Below are 735 nucleotides of genomic sequence, written 5' to 3'. Positions count from 1 at the left end.
TGGTGCTATCTTGATCCTCCATGCAAAGGGATGAAGTGCTGTGACCCTTGGGGGGGGCCAGGCCAGTTGCACATCACTAGTGTCCTCTGCACAGCAGCCCCTTAGTCATTAGCCGTGGATAAATATTTTGTTGTCTGAACAGGGCTTTCATCCAAAGTATAGTTTCAAAGAGGTTTGCTTCCCACAGCCAAGCTCTACATGGAAACGGAATTCTGATGGCTTTTATTAGCTCCCCTCAGGTGGAAATCTGTGGCCTCTGTAAAGGCTGCCACGTGTAGTTGGGGAGCTGACCTGCAGCTCTAGGATGCCTTGTCAGTGTGACGGGTGGGAGATGGAATTCAAGCCCTGTTCCGCTCACTGGCCAGTGCACGGGTGCATGGGGTTGCCTCTGCCCAGGGGAAGGAATCCTTCCTTCTCCTTTGCACAAAGGCACATTACGGGCAACTGAAGTTCTCCATGCATGTACAGTAGCACGGTAAGTTTCCCCCCAATCTATAACAGAAACCTGGAAAGCAAACCTGCCCTACATCTACACAGGCAGGGACCCTAAAGTGTCATGGTTCATATTTTGGGCCACATGCAGCAATGGACACAGACATTGATGTTCTTAAAAATAATAGACTCTTTTCGGGGCGCCTGAGTGGCTTAGTCGGTTGAGCGTCCGACTTTCGCTTAGGTCATGATCTCGCGGTTCGTGGGTTCGGGCCCCGCGTCGGGCTCTGTGGGAGCTGCCAC

Source organism: Crocuta crocuta, unplaced genomic scaffold (genome assembly GCF_008692635.1).
Source record: "Crocuta crocuta isolate KB4526 unplaced genomic scaffold, BGI_CrCroc_1.0 scaffold243, whole genome shotgun sequence".
Lineage (NCBI taxonomy): Eukaryota > Metazoa > Chordata > Mammalia > Carnivora > Hyaenidae > Crocuta > Crocuta crocuta.
This window is presented reverse-complemented; position numbering follows the sequence as displayed.